Here is a 22748-nt window from a genome sequence, read left to right as displayed (position 1 = left end):
TTTCTAATTTCTCCCATTTTCTCTCTATAGCTGGACCGCAACTTATTTCAAACATAAGGGTGCCCACTCCTTCAAGGAAAACATTCTAGAAGCTTTGAAATCTAAAAGTTGTATATTAACTCCACCACCACCAGCTCGTTTACCGAGCCTCAGATTCTGTAAATGAGCGTGGCCACCACTCACATGCAGCAGGTTATGCCGGGTTGTGGTGACTTATCCAAAGTACATAAGGGGCCCATGGTAAATGTCCAGCAAATGGTAATTCCTCTTATTTTCATTAAACGAGGTTGGGACCAGTATCCATACCCAACATTGGAAGGAACTCAAATTTCCTATACATCCTAAATAGCTATAGAAGTCATTTCCCTTTAAAGACATAGTTGACACTTTGAGCAGAGCTAGACTAGTAGTTATCATGGAAATTCTGATAAGATTATGTGGTGTTCACTGTGCTTAAGTGGAGGACCTGTGCCAGACAAAATTGAGAAATTACTTTGTCTGTTATAGTCATCTTCCCATCTCCTATTCAGGTTCCTTTTGCAACTCATACCCTGGCTTCCTGGAAGCTTTGTTCTCGTCCCTAACATTGCTAGGTGGCCAATTTCAGCAGAAAACAAAGCCTCTGAGGTGTTGGCTGACACCCACTAAACACCTGCTAGCTCACCAGCTGCTCTGCATTTTAATGGGGGGCGGGTCTCTAGAACACACAAGAACTTCCAAAACCAGGAGAATCACGCTATTTTGTGAGGCAAACTCTCTTTTCTATAGCTACTTCCTCCCTCAGAAAGCTCATCTATTCTTATGACATTAACTTCTATTTCTTTTCTTACAATTCTTAAAAATACTGGTGAAGGCTGCTGCGTCGCTCCCAAGTTTTGGTTATGTAACCTCTTCATCAGTTTATTCTGATCATTATGAAGATTTCACATATAAGTGAGATCGTGTGATACTTGTCTTTGTCTGACTATTGGCTTATTTTGCTTAGCATAATACTCTCCAGGTCCTTCTATGCTGTCTCAAAGGGTAAGAGATCCCACCCCCCTTTTTTTAAACAGCTTCATGGCTACGTAACTTCTTAATGAACATTTCAATCGATTCAACAGATATTTGTGAGGCATCTCTTACTAGTACGTATCAGGTAAGGATCAGTACTGGAAATGTATTTAAAATAGAACAGTCTCCCTCTGCCTGCTGAGAGACCTCTTTATTCTTCCTAATAATTTTATACAAAGATTTGTCATCAAGTTCCACCGATTCTTCCTCTAAAGAATGACCATTACTGTGTACTCAGAAGATACACTGGTTGGCTCTCCCAGAAACAAGAATCTTAAAGCTCCACGGTGCTCCATGCAGCACTTGCACACTGATCTCCACTTTCACCTCATCACTTCATCACTTCACCTCAGTGGTTGTGGGATCAGCCATTCCACAGCCTTGTGATCTCCATAAGATCATTAACTTTAATCTTGGTTTATTCATCTGAAAAATATAAACAGTAATACTGCTCTGCCACCCTCACAGGATTATTGTAATGTTGAGTTGAACTGGTGTATGGGAAATAATTTTATATATCATACTAGAGGCCTGGTGCATGAAATTTGTGCACAGGGCGGCGGGGGGGGGGGGGGGTGTCCCTCAGCCCAGCCTGCACCCTCTCCAATAAAGGACCCCTCGAGGGATGTCCGACTGCCAGTTTAGGACATCCCTCTCACAATCCAGGACTGCTGGCTCCCAACTGCTTGCCTGCCTGCCTTCTTGATTGCCCTAACCACTTCTGCCTGCCAGCCTAATCACCCCCTAACCACTCCCCTGTCAGCCTGATTGCCTCTAACTGCCCTCCCCTGCAGGCCTGGTCACCCCTAACTGCCCTCCCCAGCAGGCCTGGTCCCCCCCAGTTGCCCTTCCCTGCAGGCCTGCCCCCCCCAACTGCTCTCCCCTGCAGGCCTGGGTGCCCCCCAACTGCCCTTCCCTGCAGGCCTGGTCCCCCCCACAACTTCCCTCCTCTGCCGGCCTGGTCCCCCCCAACTGCCCTCCCCTGCAGGCTTGATCGCCCCCAACTGCTCTCCCTTGCAGGCCTGGTCCCGCCCAACTGCCCTCCCCTGCTGGCCATCTTGTGGCGGCCATCTTGTGTCCACATGGGGGCAGGATCTTTGACCACATAGGGGCAGCCATCTTGTGTGTTGGAATGATGGTCAATTTGCATATTGCTTTTTTATTAGATAGGATAGAGGCCTGATACATGGGTGGGGGCCGGCTGGTTTGCCCTGAAGGGTGTCCTGGATCAGGGTGGGGGTTCCCTTGGGGTGTGGGGTGGCCTGGGCGAGGGGCCTGTGGTGGTTTGCAGGCTGGCCATGCTTCCCGGTGACCCAAGCAGAGGCCCTGGTATCTGGGATTTATTTATCTTCTATAATTGAAACTTTGTAGCCTTGAGTGGAGGCCTGGGCCCGCCAAGGTGTACGGAAAGCTTGGATTCCTCCATTGCCTGGGAAACCCAAGCCTCCTGCTCTCTCTGTGGCTGTAGCCATCTTGGTTGGGTTAATTTGCATACTCTCTCCTGATTGGCTGGTGGACGTGGCTTGTGGGTGTAGCAGAGTGATGGTTAATTTGCATATTACTCTTTTATTAGATAGGATTGACTTATATTACGCTGATAGAATATTTTGTCTTTTTATATCTAAGTCAGACAGACTTGAGTTCAAATCTTGAATTTTCCCCTTGCTAGTCATATAATCATTAGGTAAATTACCTAATCTCTCAAAACCACAGTTTTCATTTATGAAGTGGAGATGCTAACCTTCTTGCAGCTTAGTGTAAGGATTAAATGGAGAAACATTTTGGAAGGTACCAAGGACTGTGCTCAGTGACAATTATGTGCTTTCATGCTAGTTTCTCTTTCTGTTCTAATTGATTCTATTCTTTGTCTATACAAGTCTTTCTTAATCCTACCCATATAATTATTTTATTTTTTTGACCAACCTTGTATTTGCTTGGCAGATTGATCAGTGAATTAATTTTCTGTGGCTGCCATAAAATATTACCACAAACTTAGTGGCTTAAAACAATGCAGATTTATTTTCATAACAGTTCTTGGGGTCAAAATCAGTCTCACTAGACTAAAGTCAAGGTGCTTGTTCCTTCTGGAGGCTCTGAGGAGTAACTTGTTTCCTTGCCTTCCTCAGCATCTAGCAGCTGCTTGGCCCTTTCTCACATCCCTGCAGACTTTTGCTTCTGTGGTCACATCTACCACTAATAGTGCTGATATCCTGGCCTTCTCTCCTAAGTACCTTGTTATTACATCTTTGAGCCCATCTGGATAACCCAAGACAATTGCTTCATCTTGAGGTCCTTAATCACATCTGCAAAGGCCCCTTTGCCATATAAGGTAACATTTACAGGTTATGGGGATTAGGATGTGGACATCTGGTGGGGGCCAGATCATTATTCAGTATACCATAATCAGGTACCTGAAATCACCACAGGTTTACTATGATCATTGCTACCTTTTTTACTACCCATTTAATTTCTCCTTCCTCAAAAATTTCCCCTCTGTCCAAATTCTGATTCTCTCTGAAGCATATAATTAAATCTACAGATTAATATTAAATCTATGATTAATATTTCTTACTGGATTTAGGCTTCTCTTAGGCAGAGTTATGCCTTATACATTTTTCTTTTTAGTCCCACACAACACTTCTTTATTCATATATTGAGTGGATTGTCAAGTATCTATTAATCTACTAAAATCCAGGCCTTGCATTCTGTTCAGGTGATACAAAATCGAGTATAAAACAGTTCCAGTCTTTTGAGAACTCATTGAGTGTTGAAGGTGTGCTAGAGACAATAAAGCTCACCACATATTTTTTTAAAGTTTGCCAACCTTCTTACAGGTAGGCAGGTGCAGTAATATGGGCTGGCCATAAAATGTGGGCAGTTAGTGACACTTGTCTTTTCTGGGATGAGGTAGTAAAATTCTGACGTGTGGTTCTTTGCTGTTGCTCTCTGCCATTGTGTGCAGCTATGAGATGGTGGAACTTCCAACAGTCTGCATTCCTGAGAGTGGACCCTCCTATGAATTCATGTGGGACATTGGGCATGTTTGAGAAGCAAAATGTTGTTGTGTTAAGCCACTGAGATTTGGGAGTTATTTGTTCTTACTACACACAGCCTAATCCTTCATAACTAATATAGAAAAAGAAATATGTGATCCTCTATGGTGCAATGGGATAGCATATGTGAGTAGTAGAAAGCAGAAAACTCCTTGAAAGAAGAACAGAGGGAATATTTAAGTTGGTTCTTAAAGGGAGACTAGAAGGCCTGAGATGGATGAGGTGTGAGAAAACGTTTTCCCCACAGAGCAAATAACACATGCAAATGCTAAGAAGCCAGAGAGTCCATTTGACAGAGAAGATACACAATTTCTGAGGAAGAAAGGTGGAGACTAATGGTCAGGGCTAGAAGAATGGTCAGGGCCATTCTAAGGCATTTTAGTTATTTATTCATTTTTTACTTTTTATTAGCATTTACTTTATGCAGAATTTACTTTGAGCCTTTTAAGTTTTTGTTTCTTCAGTTTCTTCTGGGATATCTTTTTCTTTTGTGCAACTTTGTCTTCTAGTTTAGAAATAATCTGCTCTTTTTCAGTAAGGATCATCTCAGTGTGGCAGGGAAAGCTAATGTTCTGGTTAATCTTCCCATGAGCTCTGTTAAGTTCTGCACCATATCTTGGGAGCTTTGTTCACCTGGATGTGCTCGATGACCAGAGAATCTACATTATATCTAAACCCTTAAGTTCAGCATTACTCTGCATTTTTAAGCATGTGCAGCAAAGTTCAGCACTCTTTTCGGGCCACTGACCCTGTGTCCAGCCCACTGTTTGGCCTGGGCTCACGTACCAATTCCAATACTATAACAATGGAATGGCACACATTGCTTCTGTAAAGTGACACCCTCAGATACCTGGTGGCTTTTCGATATGCATACCCTTGATGGCCTGAACAGTTTCACAAGTCTTCTTAAAGTGAACATGAGGATCTGAACCTCTTGATTTGCATGATTTTGTGGGGTCTTCTGGGTCAAGTGAATTGTGAACCATTTTCAGAGGTCACCTCAGGGTGCCTATGAGAAGAGGTAAGGCATTTTATTTTCATTCTGTAAGTAGAGGTTCCTAAAAAGCCTTTACATTCTTTGTTCATTTATTTCTGCTTAAAACAGTAATATAAGTGCATTATATAAAATTGGAAAGACATAGGAAAGCAAATACAAATAATTACTGCTAATATGACATTGAGGAACAACTGTGAAGGCTGCTTTTTTTCTTCTAGATACTTTATTTTTAAAAATTATGTTGTTTAAGCATTGCTTTGTTCATTTTTTTTCACTTTTCTACTTAAAAACCTTAAAAGAAATTTCAGTTTGGGCAGATAAAATTTCAGTGACTAAGAGATGTACCATAATTTATTTAGCTATTTGGCACATAGGATGCATTTGTTGTTATAGAGACAATCCTTCTGAGTAGACATTTAAAAATCAGTTTTATTGAGGAATAATTTATACAGAATAAAACTAACCTATTTCAAGTGTAAATCTGAGGAATTTTTGACAAATGTATACATACCACTATTCCCTCAGTCCCATGAAAGGATTATTGCGAATGAACTTTGATAAATTCTGAGACAGAGACTCCCAAGAGTTTCTATTGTTTCTTAAGACTGCACCTGTATAACTTTCAACAATAAAGATAAATAAATAAAAAAAGACTACCCCTTGCCTTTTTAGGTGGAAAGAACGTATAACTTCTGTTTCCCTTCTTTCTTTTTATTAGGGTCTGCAAAGCTGAGTGTGAAAGCTGAATTGCTCAGTACAGCAGAAGAAATTATAAAGATTGTGTATGTATTGGGCAGATGGATGTGGAGAAACTTGTATTGGAAAAGGGCCTTAAAGAAAGAACAAAAGTGGTTTAAATGAAATTTTAAAAAATTACAGTGATAAATGTTTCCACAAATTTATGTCATTTGCTCGTGTTTTGTTAAGCTGGATCTCTTTTGGAATGACAGAATAGGGAATGTGAGAAGAGTCTCACGGACACAGGGCAAAGCCACGGTGACCCGTGGAGAGTGGTCCCCTGCTAAGTTTCATGCAGTGTAGTTCACTGATTGAGAGCACAGTTTAGGAGTCAGAATTAGTTCTAACCTAAAACCATTATTTATTTTCTTAAAAAATGTTTTTATTGGTTTTAGAGAGAGAAGAAGGGAGAGAGAGAGAGAGAGAGAGAGAGAGAGAGAGAGAGAGAGAGATACATCAATGTGAGAAACATTGATCAGCTGTATCCCACGTGCCCTTTCCTGGGGATCAAGCCCACAACCTGGGCAAGTGTCCTGGCCTGGAATGGAACAGGTGACCTCTTGACGCATGGGCCAATGCTCAACCACTAAGCCACGCCAGCTGGGCCCAGGTTTATTTTCATTAGCAGTACATGTTGGGAAAGCTATCTATGAGTCTGTCTCTATTTTTCTTGGGAGTTCAGTTTGTTCCTTAAATTTCACATGAGTGAAATCATATGGAAAGCTACTTGATTTCTATTAGTGTTAATAACTTTATTTGGGAAATAGGTAAAACATTGTTTTTCTCTAGGAATAAATGTAACAAGGTCTATAAAACTTACAGCAGACATTGAAGGGCTAATTATTGTACATCTTTACAAAGTATACATGGAGACATTATGGATGGGAACTGCAGGTACTCAGGGCAAGCAACTCCTCGGGGGGCAAAGGGTGGGGACTCTTCTGGAGGAAGTCGGAGTCAAGAAGACACAAGGCATAAACTATCCAGGAAGAATGCCTCTAGCCCTGGAGTCTGGAGGAGTAACTCCAAAGAATCCCATAGTTAAAATGTCAGATAAGAAGAGGTTCCATGTTTAGACTTGTCTAATGATTATAGAGATGGCTGACAGCACTTGTCTATTGGACAAGATAATTATTTGTGATGCGGCATCCTATATATTGAAGGGTATTGATCAGCATCCCTTGTTTCTACCCAGTAGATGCTAGGAACACCCACTCCAGGTGTAAAAACTGAAAATTTCTTATTATCTACATATCCAAATGTCCTGGGGGAGCAAAGTCACCCCTGATGTTAACACTAATCTATATGAATAGTTTTCTAAGGAACTCCAGAAATAACTGCACAGGGTGGACTTTATGGAAAACTGGAGGCCCTTCAGTAGCAGGTGGGGGACAGGCTGGTGAAACACAAGTTCACATATAGAATACAAAAGTACACACACAGGTAGGATGATTAGGGAACTTTCAGGATGTGTGATTTCTGTGCTCAGAATTAGTATATAACTGAGTATTCTGAAGTTTAGACCAGTAGGTGTTATCTTCTGAATCTCAAAAGTCTAGGGGCCTTATAGTGCCATCTTTGGCCCATTAAGGCCTTTATACTTGCTATTCCTTTGCTTGAAAACTTCCTCCCTTGAGACCACCCTCCTTGTTCTATCATTATATCATTATACCCCCTACTAGAGGCTCGGTGCATGAAATTTGTGCACTGGGGGTGGAGGGGATCCCTCAGCCTGGCCTGCACTCTCTCGCAATCCAGGATCCCTTGCTTCTTACCACCCACCTGCTCGCTCCTTACCACTTGGCTTGCTGCTCCTTAGCACTGCCGTGGAGGCAGGAGAGGCTCCGGCCACCACTGCTGTGCTCACCAGCCATGAGCCCAGCTTCTAAGCAGCGCTCCCCCTGTGGGTGTACACTGACTACCAGGGGGCAGCTCCTGCTTTGAGCATCATAGCAACCGGTCATTCTGGTCGTTCCACTGTAACCGTCACTTAGGCTTTTATTATATAGATTATAGTTAATTATATGTGTCAACTTGACTGGGCCATGGGATACCCAGATTGGTCAATTATTATTCTGAGTGCATCTGGGAGGGTATTTTTGGATTAGATTAGTATATAAACTCTCTTTATATACTAGTATACATGAATATATATGTATACTCTTGGTTCTGTTTCTCTATAGACTCCTAATACCATCCCCACTTCCTTGATTAATCTCTCTGTATCTTTCTTATCTCAGGCTAAACATCATCTCCAACTATTCCTCCCTGAAGCTTTAGACTGATTGGATACCACTCCTTTGTGCTCTAGCCTGCATAGTGGTTTATTGCCTCCTCTATATTAAAGTTTCCTCAAAATAGAAACCGTATCTTCTTCACTCATGTATTTCCAGGACCTAGCATGATGTCTGTCACAGAGTCAGCCATCACAAGTTATTTGTTAAATAAATGCATAATTGTTGACTAGGAAATAAGCATGGCTTGAGTAATTATATTTGTATTTTGTTTAAAGATCTCTTTATATGTCAGCTACTAGTTAGGAACAAATACCATCTATATATATAAAAGCCTAATATGCAAAGTGTCCCCTCAGGAGTTCGACTGACCAGGAGTTCAATTGCTCGCTATGACATGCACTGACCACCTGGGGGCGGCACAGAACATGGCGGGCAACCAACGGCATTGGCAGGGCGCTGAGGGAGCAGGAGAAGGAGGAGGCGGGGAGGCAGGGAGGCAGGGAACCTGATCAGCCCTGATCGCCAGCCAGGCCTAGGGACGCTACCTGTGCATGAATTTCGTGCACCAGGCCTCTAGTTTTATTAATAAAGCAATAAATAGCAATGAAAATATCTATTTCTTGAGATCAAAGAACGATATCAGATTTAGAAGTAATCTGGTTAGTGGGGGAGAATGTATAGTAATGGAGGTAAAATTTACTGTATGATATAAAAATTAAAGAGTAGAATATTGTTCTGCATTTTTTTAGTAGAATATTGTTCTATTCTGTACTTTTTTAAGGATTATACTTGGAGACAGTTTTTCCCATTTGGAGTAGAATATTGTTCTGTTCTGTATTTTTTTAAGGGTTGTACTTGGAACCTGTTTTTCCCATTTCACGTCCTGTTATTTATGTCCTGCTCTGTGGATTCTTTCATTAGAGGTCTATTTTCTCCTGGTTTGCCCTGGGGGAAAGGATGATACAGAACACTCATCTGTCTCTGTTACTATGTATTATTACTTGGAAAACGTCAAGGCAAATGCCATATAAATAAATAAAAGCCTCCAGAAGCTTTATCTCTCACTGTTAGGCAGCGGGGAGAAAAAGCAAATATTTAAGTTTTAAGAGATAGACTTAATAAAAAGATGCCATTTTTTTTTGTAGTGTGGGAGAAAAACATATTCTTATCCAGCATATGTAATTTGGCATGAAGGATTAATAAAATGTTATTAATCTAGCTTTGTTATCTGTTTGTAACAACGGTTACTTGGCTTTATCACAGCCCAGCAGTCTCAGTTCTTTAGGGCTTAGTGAATATATTCAGCTATAAGTAATAAAATTAATCTATTGAAAGGAGTATAATCCTTTATTAGAAGAGGCTAGGCAAAGCTGATTCATGTCACATTGCTCTGGGGACTCATTCTCAGTTAATCTCTTTTTGATTTCCCCAATCATGCATAGTGTCAGTAAAATCCAGTCAGATTTACCATCCTCTACAAGCCACATGAGAAAACTCAATTACCCTCAGACCATGGTGACTCTCCTACCAGGTATTCTCCATGGGGTAGGGTATAGGGAGGTTCAACCTATTTATATTTTCTGTGCAGCAGTTGGCTGACATGTAGATGTGGATATTGTTAGCACAAAGAAAATAGTGTAATTATTTGGAGCAAATTACAGAGTACACTCTCCCCCCACCCCCAAAGAATTGAGAATAGAGTGTTCTAGCAAAATGAACACCTTTAACAATAGAGAAGTACCACACTGTCCCTAATATGATGTACAGATCATCATAGAACTTGAAATACATGGTTTACAAATTTTCAAATAATTAAAATCCTAGAGCTCTGAAGAAACTGTTTGCAGTCAGGTACTATGAGGTAGCTATTCACCAAAGACGATTCCTAATGAACCACAGCTCCCAATATCTGTGCTCTTGTGCTGCCCACCTCACATTGATCATGTGACTTGCTTTCCCAAAAGAACAGGATAAAAGTGATGATGTGTTTGCATTTCTGAGAGCCTGATCTGCCATGTAAGAAGTCCTATTGTTCTGAAAGACAGGCCACATGGAGATACTGCGTAGAGTGGTTTATATGAAGAGGAGATACCCTGAAACTTGAGAGAGAGAGAGAGAGGGAGAGAAACCAGCTATCCCAAGATCCCAGCTAAGCCCAGCTGCCCTGCCAAGGTGCCAGGCACATGAGTGAGGCCATCGTGGACACTGAGTGTGCAGCCAACATCAGCTGAAGCTTCATAAGGAACCACAAGAAAGACTAGCAGAAGAACCATATAGCTAAGCTCCGGTCAAACCACAGAATCATGAGATGTAGCGGAATGATTGTTATTTTAGGCCACTAGATTTTTGAGGTAATTTGTTATGCAGTCATAGATAAGCAAAATTGGCATCTAAAATAATTTAGTTTAGCCATCTTATACTCTAGGTGAGGAAACCGAAGACAAACACAGCAAACTCATTTGACCAATGTTACAAAGTAATTTGGAAAAGGTACTGAGATTCAAACTCACATCTCTAGATTTCAATTAAGATGTCCAGTCACTTTACTGTGCCAAGTTACTTTAAATACACAAACTTTTAAAACATTGCTGTGATTGAGTAATTCCACTTTTCAGAACGTATCACTAGGAAATAATAAAAAGAAGACATTGTGTCTACAGATATTTATCACAGTATTATTTATAACAAATAATTGGAAATATATTGTAAATAAAAATATAGAGGCAAAGTTAAGAAAGTTGCTGTCTTTAAACTGAAAAAACACACACGTATAGCCATTAAAAATAATGCTTTGGAATAGCATGAAAAATGTGTGATATTATGTTAAGTGGAAAAAGAAGAACACAATGATAGCAGGACACAGAATGTTCTTTGTAAGATTCCCTAAAAATTAGGTTTGCTTTCCTCTAGGGACTAGATAGAGAAAGCAGATTGTGGGGAGGGAGATGAAGGATAGGGGGACATCTCTAATACCTTCAATAATAAAAATAAGTTTTAAAAAATATCACCAAAATTAACCATAATTATTAATAAGTAGTAAGATTAATAAATAGTAAGGACATTTATTTTTCCCATTTTTAATTTTTTTATTGAATTAATTGGGCTGACATCAGTTAATAAAATTATATAGTTTCAAGTGTACAATTCTATAATACATTGTCTGTATATTGTATTACGCATTCACCACCCCACGTCAAGTCTCCTTCCATCACCATTTATCCCCACTATACTCTCTTCTACCTCCCCCACCCCCTTTCCTTCTGGTAATACCATGCTTCTGTCTGTGTTTAGGAGGTGGTTGCTTTTTTTTCCTGCTTAATCCCTTAACCTTTTTCACCCAGCCCTGCAACTTCCTTCACCTCTGAAAGCTGTCAGTCTGTTCTCTGTATCTATGAGTCTGCTCCTATTTTGCTTGAGAGATTATTTTGTTCATTAGATTCCACATAAAAGTGAAATCATATTTGTCTTTCTCTGACTGGCTTATTTCACTTAGCATTATACTCTCTAGGTGCATCTATGTTGTCACAAAAGGTAAGGTTTCCCTCTTTTTCATGGCCAAGTAGTATTTTATTGTGTAAATGTACCACAGCTTTTTTATCTGCTCATCTACTGATGAGCACTTACGCTGCTTCTAAATCTTGGCTATTATAAATAACTTTACAATGAACATAGGGGTACATATATTCTTTCAAATTAGTGTTTTGGGTTTCTCTGAATATATTCCCAGAAGTGGAATTGCTGTTACATTTTTTATCTTTTGAGGAAACTCCATACTGCTTTCCACAGTGGCTTCACCAGTCTGCATTCCCTCCAAAGGTGCTTGAGGGCTCCCCTTTATCCACATCCTCCCCAACACTTGTTTGCTGATTTATTGATGATAGCCATCTGACAGATGAGAAGTAATATTTCATTGTGGCTTTAGTTTACATTTATCTGGTGATTAGTGACATTGAGCATCTCTTTATATATCTATTGCCATCTGCATGTTCTCTTTGGAGAAGTGTCTATTCAGGTCCTTAGCACATTTTTAAAAATGAAGTTTTATTGGGGTGACATTGGTCAACATGAACATAAAGGTTTCATGTGTGGATTTCTAAGTTACAAAATCTGTATATTGCACCATGTGCCCACCACCAAAAATCAAATCTTCTCCTGTCACCTCATATTAGGACTCCCTTCTGCTTCCACCCCCCTCCGTCTGGCAACCACTACACTGCTGTTTGTGTTCATAAGTTTCAGTTTTATATCCCACCTATGAGTGAAACCATATGGTTCTTAGCTTTTTCTGACTTATTTCACTTAGCATAGTGTTCTCAAGGTCCATCCATGTTGTTGTAAATGATGCTATTTCATCCTTTCTTATGGCTGAGTAGTATTCCATTGTGTTTATGTATCACATCTTCTTTACCCAGTCCTCTATCGCAGGGCATTATTCATGGTGGGCAAGACTTATAACATTTTTAATTATCTGGTGTTAAATTTTATAAGTTCTTTATAGATTTTGAATATTAACCCCTTATCAGATGTATCATTGGCAAATATGTTCTCCCGTTCTTTGCTATGCAAAACCATTTTAGTTTGATGTAGTCTTATTTATTTTTTGTTTGTTTCCCTTGCCTGAGGAGATATATCAGAAAGAAATATTGCTAGGGGAAATTTTTGAGATTTTACAATCTATAGTATCTTCTTAGGCTTTTTATGGTTTGAGTCTAACATTTACATCTTTAATTCATTTTTAGTTTATCCTTGTGTGTTATGTAAGGAGGTGGTCTAGTTTCATTTTTTCTTGCATGTCTCTAACACCATTTATTGAATAGACTCTCTTTACCTCATTGTATCATCTTGCCTTCTTAGTCAAATATTAATTGACCATAAAGTCTTGGGTTTATTTCTGGGCTCTCAATTCCATTCCATTGATTTATATGTCTGTTTTTATACCATTACTATGCTGTTTCTATTTTTTAGGATAATTTGATATCAAGTAATGTAATTTCTCCAGCTTTGTTCTTTGTTCTCAAGATTTTTATGGCTATTCAGGGTCTCTTGTGGTTACATATAAAATTTTGGAATATTTGTTCTAGTTCTGTGAAATAAACCATTAATATCTTAATAGGAATTGCATTGAATCTATAGATTGTTTTGGGTAGTATGGACATTTTAATGATGTTAATTCTTCCTATTGATGAACACAGTATATGATTCCACTTATTTGTATCTTCCTCAATTTCTTTCTTCTGTGTCTTAAAATTTTCCAAGTTCAGGTCAATTGTTCTATATTTTAGTTTTAAGTCCAGTTTGGTCTTGGGAGGCTGTGAGTGTATCTTCCACCACTGCATTATCATCTTGGATTCTTTTCCCCACATTTTCTTTGTTATTTCCATATATTTATAATAGGCACATATATTGGGGAAAATAAATGTGTACTGGAGATTAAAACCCTACTAACTTTAATTTAATACCTTTTGATTATTTAAAAGGCACTTTTGGATTTTCCATGTCCTTTGCACAATATTTGTCACTTTATAGTCTTCTGCTGACAGAGGAGAGACTAAATAGTCTATGGAACTTTTGTACTTCTCCTTTGGATTCTTTTCTTAACATGATCCTGATGTGCGCTCAACTGAATTTGTGGTTTACATATAAAAAGAGTGGAACAAAATAAAATTCCATTCTAGTTATTTATACTCTTCATTTTTTCAATTCTACATAATCAGAATTATAAATAGTATTTAAAATACAAAATAAATATCATTCATCATGTAGAAAACTAAAATATTAAATGATTACTTCAACTTTGCATTCCTCTTCCTATTTTCTATTTCCAGTTTCCAAATTTAGAATGAATGAATTAAAAAAAAAAAAACAACCCTACCCAAATAAACTAAAACACTGCTTGTCTCCTTGGAGAGGCTATTGCTGTTGAACGCTGGTATTAGCCTTTTATTTACTCAACTAATTTACAGGTAAGTCTTTCACTCAAATACCTATGTGACAAACCAATTTCTCAAATAGTTTATTTTTACCTCTGAAATTTTATAGTTGGTATGTTATATTGGGGAATAAAATATTAAAACTATAGCTATTTTTATTTCTTAGTAATTATTTTAAAAAGTAAAATATTATTAAGACTTTAACAATTTTAATTTAAAAGTTCTAAATCAATTTTTAAAACTGTATTCTCAAATCACTGTCTTTATTGCTGTTGCCTACACTTTTAACTACCCCAGTGCTTGGCTAAATCCAGGACAAGTTTAAATATAGTTGATATCTGAAAAGGGCAATAACTTGAAACATTTCACTAAGGTGTAATAAGTCAAAGAGGCAAGAAATACCTGTACTCATCTCCAGTGAAACAAAGCATATTAATTTTATTTACTTTATTAATTCTATGTGTTACTGATAGTGGCAGATGTGTTTTTTCTCCCTGACTTTTAGGATCATAGTTATCATATATGGTTGAGGTTGCTGGATATTTCTCCTCTAAATAACTAAATATAATGCATATTTTTGAAAAAGTAAATAAATCTATTTGTTTTAGCATAATTACTTATTTTAAAGGTTATAGGAACTATTCTCAGGAAGATTAAATACCACTAACAGAAATTTATATAAATACATTGCCCCAAAAAATAAATCTTTGAAATATTACAATGATCTGTGATAAATACTTTATTCAGATATATATATAAAGTGGTGGTTACAGAGATATAAAATATATCAGCATATATCATCAAGGCATACAAGAAAAATTATCTTTGTTATAGAACATATGAACATATTTTGAGTTTGAAATAATTGTAAATTTTTTCATCTTGGTTAGTCATTAATTTTATTTTTAAATATCTAATCTATTAGATTTAAGGTGTTTCCACTAATAGCTTAAAAGCATGAGGTTTCATCTTTGAACAGTTTCAAATTTGAACAGTAGCCTGAAAAACTATAACATGAGGAAATTAAAAATCTTTGGTTTAAACAAGTTAGATTTATTCTCCTTCTTTGTAGCCTACACCAAGTCTGCATATTACTACATATATAATAAAAGTTATTTATCAGAGAAGATATTTGAAGTTGTGGAGATTGGACATGATCCTCAAACAATTTTTGTTGCCTGTTCAGTTCTTATTCCTTCCAGGAGAATTACCACCCACACAGGGGTGAGTCCCTGTAGCTACATTTGTAATATGTGACTCTATCCCTCACTACAGCTGATTGGAATAAATCAGTATATGCTTAGCTGGGCCAATTATACTTTATCCCCCGGTTTTGGAATTGGAACACAGAAATTCAGGTCAATTGAGGGTACCAGACATTGAGTAACATGTAAACTTAGGGCAGGGACTGAAGCTAAGGCTAAGCAGCCATTTGGGCATCCACTTTGGGACAACATGCACTGAGAGATGAGCAGAAAGAACTGGTTTTCATCAAGATGAAGGATGATTAGGAACAGTAGGCAAAATATAGCTAGATTTTTAATTCTAGAGAACCTTTGTTCCTGAGCTTTTCCCAGTTCTATCTAGCTTGAGTTCTTGATCAGTCCTATATTCTTGCTGTTATGGTCTTAGATATTAAACTGAATCTTTATAATATTTTTCATTCTTCTTATTAATTTATTATGTGAATCTCTGTTTATTGACACCAAAAAGCCTCATCTAAGTTAATAGTCTATTTCTAATTTATAACAAAGTATTGATGCCAATTTTGCCAGTGTTATTCCATAGGAGACATTGAGCTTTTGATTAACTTTTAAAGACAGGGCCCTTATCTTACCAATTATTCATAGCTCATAGCACAGTGCATAATAGAGTAAATGTTCCATAAAATCTGTTTAATTAAATGCATGTGGAGGACTAAATGAGAATTTGATATATCTGCATCATCTATTTTGTGATTTGCCCAATTATTTTTGGTATCAATAAATCACTGTCACCTTTTTTACTTCTTTCTTTAGATTTTAGATTCACAATACTTAATCTCAGCATTAAGAAGAAACATCAAGCATGCTAGCACATGAACTATAGGAAATGCTATATCTCTGACAATTAAGAATTACTGGCTTGAACTATGTCTAGGGCAGTGGTCAGCAAACTCATTAGTCAACAGAGCCAAATATCAACAGTACAACGATCGAAATTTCTTTTGAGAGCCAAATTTTTTAAACTTAAACTTCTTCTAACGCCACTTCTTCAAAATAGACTTGCCCAGGTCGTGGTATTTTGTGGAAGAGCCACACTCAAGGGGCCAAAGAGCTGCTTGTGGCTCGTGAGCCGCAGTTTGCCAACCACGGGTCTATGGCATCAGCCAAATAGCAGCTGAACAATCTTTAATGCTCTAAGAAAACCTAGTTATTGATTGTTCTTTCTGTCTTTCCTTCTTGCCTTTTATGTTTGCATTTTTTCAGGTGACTGGTATGCTGGGAACTTCCAGAATAACCATAAAACTGACTGGTGCCAGCCTAATAATAAAGTGTTAATGTTGTTAAATTACACAGAATGGAGAGCTTGTGTTCTCATTTAATTTCCAATCCATCTACACTAATAAAAGAGAAACATGAAAATTGACCGTACCTCTGCTACACCCACAAGCCATGCCCACCAGCCAATCAGGAGCAAGTATGCAAATTAGCCCAACCAAGATGGCTGCGGCCACGGAACGAGCAGAAGGCTTGGGTTTCCTCGGCAACGGAGGAAGCCAAGCTCCCTGCCTGCTCTGGCCAGCCCTGGCCTCTGCTCAAGGCTACAAAGTTTCAATTATAGAAGATAAATAAATCCCAACAAAAATGGCGGCAGCCATAGAGCTGTAGAGAGCAGGAGGCTTGAGATGCCCCCGGCAATGGAGGAAGCCAAGCTTCCCGCCTGTCCTGGCCTTCCCTGACCTCCGCTTAAGGCTACAAAGTTTTAATTATAGAAGATAAATAAATCCCAGATTCCAGGGCCTCTGCTTGGGTCTCCAGGGGTGTGTGTGTGGCCGGCCTGCACACCACCACAGGCCCCTCACCTAGGCCTCCCCATGCCCCAAAGGAACCCCCACCCTGATCCGGGACACCCTTCAGGGAAACCAACCAGCCCCCACCCATGCACCAGGCCTCTATCCTATCTAATAAAAGAATAATATGCAAATTGACTGTCACTCCAACACATAAGATGGCTGCCCCCATGTGGTCAAAGATGGCTGCCCCCATGTGGACACAGATGGCCACCACAAGATGGCCTGCAGGGGAAGGCAGTTGAGAGGGACCAGGCTTGCAAGGGAGGGCAGTTGGGGGTGATCAAGCCTGCAGGGGAGGATAGTTAGGGGTGACCAGGCTGGCAGAGGAGGGAAGTTGGGGGTGACCGGGCCTGCAAGTAAGGGCAGTTGTGGGGGACCCAGGCCTGCAGGGGAGGGCAGTTAGGGGTGACCAAGCCTGCAGGGGAGGGCAGTTAGGGGCAAACAGGCTGGCAGGGGAGCAGTTAGGCGTCAATCAGGTTGGCAGGGGAGTGGTTAGGGGTGATCAGGCTGGCAGGCAGAAGCAGTTAGGGGCAATCAGGAAGGCACGCAGGCAAGCAATTTGGAGCCAGCAGTCCTGGATTGTGAGAGGGATGTCCAACTGCCTGTTTAGGCCCGATCCTAATTGGATCGGGCCTAAACAGGCAGTCGGACATCCCTCGAGGTCACCCCTAACTGCCCTCCCCTGCAGGCCTGAGTCCCCCGCAACTGCCCTTACTTGCAGGCCTGGTCACCCCCAACTTCCCTCCTCTGCCAGCCTGGTCACCCCTAACTACCCTACCTGGATTGGGCTTAAATAGGCAGTCAGACATCCCTCAAGGGGTCCCAGATTGGAGAGGGTTCAGGCTGGGCTGAGGGACACACCCTGCCCCATGCACGAATTTTGTGCACTGGGCCTCTAGTATATTTTTAAGGGTCCTGAAAGTCAAAGAACCCTACAGGCTACTGTTATATTCATGGCCTTTCCACACCTTACAGGTTTTCAGACACCTCACTTATATTTTGTTGTCAATCAAATTAACTGAATGGATGAGCTTTTCTTTCTCCCAGAGTGAGATGCCATTATTGTCTATGGAGAAATCAATCAATAACAATTAGAATGGAAGGTTCTGCAACATTAACTGCTCCTCTCCCCCCCACCCCCTTTTTTAAAAAATAAATCATGGTCATGACCATTCATTTTCACTTTGAGCCAGATTGTTACTGACTCATGCTGTACCATTTTTCACAAATACTGATTTTCCTACAGTTAAGGATGGAAATAATGGCCATAGGGAAGGAGAGGGAAGTAGAGAAGGTAAGGGGAGGAGAGGATAATATTGAACTTTACTTCTTAAAATGGAAAGAATCACTATAGAAGAGTAATGGAGATTAACAGAGGGAGCTTTGCAATTAAGAAATCTATTTTTCACCACCTTTTCTCTGCTCTCAAACAGTTACTGTAATCACTTACCTTTATGCATGCATATGTTTTTCTAAGTATTCAGGGAAGGAAGCATTAACATCAATGTTGGACACAATGAAAGATGTCTGCTAACTTGTGCTTAATCAGTAGTGCTTCAGTTGTTTTGTTCATGAAAGTCATAACATCAAAGACAAAATTTTGGAGCTGGAGAAGACTTCAGTAATTATATAATAATTATTTAATCTTGTCATTAATATTTATATTTGCCTCAATTCCATCTTATCCAAACAGCTTATTTTATTTAGTATATGAGGCTTCACAATGAAATAATGTTAAAGTCAATTGAAAGAGATAAGAGGTTAAAAATGGTGGCAGAATAGGAGGATGATGCACAGGCATGCTCCCAGGAACAGCTGGAATTACAATTGAAATATGGAAAGGCTTCCTGAAAAATCAATAGAGAACTGACAGGAGAGAACTCTGATACTCAAGGACCGAAGGTGGAGAATGCATAGAGACTGGTAGGAGGGGCAGAGGTGCGAAAGGGCTGGCCCGGCACCCACAGATGGCAACTGAAGTCCTGGAGAGATATCTCAGCTGTGGAGGGTGGGGGTGCCACTGAGAACTCTAGGATCTAATACTGAAGCTGGGCTCTCCAGCAGAGAGCACCAAAACTGAGGAGGCTACCCACATAACATCTAGCTATGAAAAGCAGTGGGGTGCTGTCTGCCAGGGAGTGACAGCTGAAAGTTTGGGCACCCTCTTAAAGGGCCAATGCACAAAAATTCCCTGTGGAGTCACTCACCTTGTGCTCTGGCAGAGGGAGGGTGAAGTGGACTAGAGCTGTGAGAACAGAACCCAGGACTGGGGAGTTGGGGGATAGAGCTCAGAAGGAAGACACCCCAAATTTCCTGGGCTGAGTCATTTCCTCACACAGTGGGGGACATCTTTCCCACATAGACATCTTTCTTGCCTGGGGGAAAGACAGTTAACACATCCCATTGGAAAAAACCTTGCACTGGGGCCACTTAAGAGATTAAATTAGCTTCCAGGCAGAAGCAACGGCCCCACCCTGTTGAAAAAATCCTTGCCACACCTGAGGACAATTGTCTGGGAGCAATTAAAGTTAGAATCATATTAGTCTGTAGACAGAGGTGATCTCTGGAGGCTTTCAGTCTTTGCCTGATCCAATTAGTCAGAAACAGCCTTTAACACTGTCTGGCACTAGAGATTGAGAGGTGTAGAGGATTTACCTAATACATAGTCACAAACTCAAACAGACAACCAAAATGAGGAAACAAAGAAACAACCCCCAAATGAAAGAACTAGAGAATTCTCCAGAAGAAGAGATAAATGAAGCAGAAATTTATCTGAAAGAGAGTTCAGATTAATGATGTTAAAAATGCTCAACAGTATTAAAAAAGATGTAGTAACTATGAAAAAAGAACAGTCTGATATAATGACATAACACAAATAAAGAACACATTGGAAGGAATACACAGCAGATTAAGGGAAGCTGAGGATCAAATCAGTGAATTAGAAGACAGAGTTGAAAATATCACTCAATTAGAGAATCAAAATGAAAAAACAATTTAAAAACAGGAGGACAGCTTAAGGGAGCTGTGGGACAATGTGAAACATAACAATATTAGAATAGTAGGTATGCCAGAAGAGGCAGAAGGGGAGAAAGGAATAGAGAAGGTGTTTGAAGAAATAATGGTAGAAAACTTCCCTAACCTGGTAAAGGGGAAAGTCACACAAGTTCAGGAGGCACAGAGAACCCCAAATAAGAAGAATCCAAACAGACCCATGCCCAGACACATCATAATTAAAATGTCAAAAATTAAAGACAAAGAGAATCTTAAAGGCAGCAAGAGAAAAGAAAACTGTTACCTACAAAGGAGTTCCCATAAGGCTGACACCTGATTTATCATCAGAAACTCTATTGGCCAGATGGGAATGGCATGAAGTACTCAAGGTAACGGAAAGCAAGGATCTGAGACCAAGATTACTATATCCAGCAAGGCTATCATTCAAAATAGACAGTCAAATAAAGAGCTTTCCAGACCCAAAAAAAAAAAAAAAAAAAAAAAAGCTAAAGGAGTTAATCACCACCAAGCCAGCATTACAAGACATGCTAAAGGGATTGCTGTAAGGGATTGCTGAGAAGAACGGAGAGAGAAACTTAGCCATACAGAATTAAAATGGCTATAAATAAGTACCTCTCTATAATAACCCTAAATGTAAATGCTCCAATCAAAAGGTGTAGGGTAGCTGAATGGATACAAAAACATGACCCAATTATATGCTGTCTACAAGAGACCCACCTCAAAACAAAAGACACACAGGATGAAAGTGAAGGGATGAAAAAAATTTTCCATGCAAATGGAAAAGGAAAAAAAGGCTGGAGTAGTAATACTCATATCCAACAAAATAGACTTTAAAATGAAGGCCACCAAAAGAGACAACAAAAGTCACTACATAATACTAAAGGGATCAACCCAACAAGAGGATATAACTCTGGTAAAGATTTATGCACCCAATCTACACTAATAAAAAAGAAACATGCAAATTGACCACCACTCCGCTATACCCACCAGCCAATCAGGAGCGAGTATGCAAATTAACCCAACAAAGATGGCGGCAGCCACAGAGCTGGAGCGAGCAGAGGCTTGGGTTGCCCCCGGTGGTGGAGGAAGCCAAGCTTCCTGCCCACCCTGGCTGGCCCTGGCCTCCACTCAAGGCTACAAAGTTTCAATTATAGAAGATAAATAAATCCCAGATACCTGCTTCCAGCCTGCCCTGGACTCTACTCAAGGAGGCGCTAAAAAAATAAAAGAAAAATAATAAAAGGAGGGACTGGGAGTTTGGGTTGCCGGGAGGTGTGGCCAGCCTGCAAACAGCCATCAGCCCCTCACCCAGGCTGGCCAGGCACCCCAGTGGGGACCCCCACTCTGAAGGGGATGTAGCCAGCCTGAAAACAGCCCTCAGCTTCTCAGCCAGGCTGGCCACACCCCCATGAGGTGAGGGTCCCTGCTGGGGGGGCTTGGCCAGCCTGCAAACAGCCATCAGTCCCTCACCCAGGCTGGCCAGGCACCCCAGTGGGGCCCCCCACCCTAAAGGGGCTGTGGCCAGCCTGCAAACAGCCCTCAGCCCCTCACCCAGGCTGGCCACAGCCCCATGGCCCAATCCCTGTAAATGGGCAGTTGAACATCCCTTGAGGGGTCCCAGATTGGAGAGGGTGCAGGCTGGGCTGAGGGACACCTCCCCCATGCATGAATTTCATGCACTGGGCCTCTAGTATAATATAATATGCACCTAAATATATATATATATATATACTAGGGGCCCAGTGCACGAATTCATGCACCTTGAAAGGAACTGTGGGCCATGAGTCTGCAGTGGGCACAGGGGTGGGTCTTGGCCCATCCTCCGTGCCCCTGCCTGGCCCCTCCTGCTGTGGCCCCAGTCCCCTGTCTGCTGGCAGCCCCACTCCTGTCACCACCACTCCCATGCGCTGACGGTGCTGGCCCCGCTTGCACCTGCTGATGGCGCAGCGTGATTGGGGCCTGTGCCAGCAGTGGGTGCAAGTGGCAGCTGCTGTCCCGATTGCCCCTTATGACCAGGGGGAGGTGGAGAAGCCCTCAGGGGCGATCGGGGCCGGCAGCTGCCGATGGCGCCAAGTGATTGGGGTGGTGCTGGGCACCGGCAGCAGGTGCAAATGGCAGCTCTGGCGCCAGCAGCAGGTGCAAGCAGGGCTGGTGTCAGCAGCAAGTGCGAGCTCCGAGTGGGACCGTGGCACGCGGGAGAAAGAATTTTCAGTAACCACCAGAGGCTCGCCCTGATGACAGTGACCAGTATCCCACCTTGGTCTGGCACCCCGCTCACCTGCTCCACCATCCCTCTGCAGCCTACACCCTCCATGTTCCATGCTCTTCCACTTGCTTCTGATGCCCACCATGGTCCACATGCGACCCCTGGTAGTCAGCTCACGTCATAGCGACCGGTTGTCCGGTTGTTTGGTTGTTCCACCGTTCAGTCTACTTGCATATTAGCCTTTCATTATACAGGATAAAAAAACAAAAACAAAACTTCTAGAGGACTTTAACAGAGAGATTGACAACAATACAATCATAGTAGAGGACTTTAACACCCCTCTGACTTCCCTGAACAGATCTTCCAGACAAAAACTTAACAAGGAAACAGAGACTCTAAAGGACACACTGGATCATATGGATTTAATAGGAATTTATAAAACATTTCATCCTAACACAGCAGAATAT

General features: G+C 40.8%; 1 pseudogene across 1 annotated transcript; it reads right to left on the bottom strand.

Annotated features, from left to right (window-relative positions):
- Positions 1-4525: 4525 nt before the first annotated feature.
- On the bottom strand, positions 4526-5092 carry LOC307104032 (large ribosomal subunit protein uL22-like; annotated as a pseudogene). Its single transcript has one exon. The product of its transcript is annotated as a large ribosomal subunit protein uL22-like (transcript).
- Positions 5093-22748: the final 17656 nt, after the last annotated feature.

Source organism: Cnephaeus nilssonii (genome assembly GCF_951640355.1).
Source record: "Cnephaeus nilssonii genome assembly, chromosome: 8".
Classification (NCBI taxonomy): Eukaryota; Metazoa; Chordata; class Mammalia; order Chiroptera; family Vespertilionidae; genus Cnephaeus; species Cnephaeus nilssonii.
This window is presented reverse-complemented; position numbering and strand designations above follow the sequence as displayed.